The sequence below is a fragment of the Seriola lalandi genome, unplaced genomic scaffold, assembly GCF_002814215.2.
Source record: "Seriola lalandi dorsalis isolate HSWRI2012SDOR001 ecotype SW California unplaced genomic scaffold, Sedor1 jcf7180002054408, whole genome shotgun sequence".
NCBI classification, from domain to species: domain Eukaryota; kingdom Metazoa; phylum Chordata; class Actinopteri; order Carangiformes; family Carangidae; genus Seriola; species Seriola lalandi.
The window spans coordinates 154,148-155,189 of record NW_019524961.1 but is presented as its reverse complement, the minus strand read 5'-3'; positions in this window follow the sequence as shown (position 1 = coordinate 155,189).

The window sequence follows — 1,042 nt, the reverse complement described above, 5'->3', positions numbered from 1 at the left end:
GGGGGGGGGCTTCACTGCTGAGCTGCAATCTAAATAATGCCCAAGAGGGGTTTGGTGTGTTTTGAGGGGGAATTCATTATTCGCTTAATCTAGGAATATGTGAATTCAACATTAGGCTGGTAAACCTCATTACAAGAAGCTAAATGTGGATATCTCATTAGAGGGGGAAAAGCATGATTCGTATTTTTACACTGTCTAGGTCCATTACATTCAGGACGCATTACTCCATAAGTAACATGTATATAATCTTGGCACTAATCTTAAATTATTAAAGGAGGATTTCAGTTTATTATAACTAGGATTTCATTTTTGTGATGTCAGTCATCATCCCTATTAGAGATAATACAAACACCAACAGGCGGATGATCGTTCAGGGTTTAAACAAATCTCCAGGTTTGGCAAACAAAAAAGAAATAAATGGTGAAGGCTAAGATCATTGCCTCTTTGTTGTTCTGTTGTAAACAAATCTTACAGTTTACAAACTGACTTCCTGGTTCAAATTTTACACACTACTACTTGCCATAGTTGCGTAGGCACACAATTTTCCTGCAATGAGGGGTTAGTACTGACATTTCATGTGCCCTCTCTTTTGTTTACCTCTAACCCTAAGTAAAGTGGTTTAGATAATCTGGCTAAACTGCTGGATGGTTGACAACCTGTCTGAGAGCCTGTCTGCTCAAGTTCCTTGACTTGCTGAACTTCGATGTTGTGATGTCCCAGAAGACCTGAGTTACCCTCTAAATTATTTGCTGCTGCAGTTTAAAGCTGCACAGTTCGATCATTTCTGTATGAACAATTGGTCAAATAACTATGTGTGAGGTTAAAGGAGTCCCTCGTTCTTATAAACCCACAGGGAATTATCACCTTCCTCAGTGCTAAGGATTTTAACATCTTTCAGCTCATTGTTTTGGTTTTACAGCCTGCAACCCTAACTTTTTTTTGATTATTCTCACCACCTTTATCAACCTTGTTTCCAGTGGCAGCAGGCTCTGATTAACCCACTGTATGTTAGCACCAAATGAAAGACAGACAAAAATAGTGA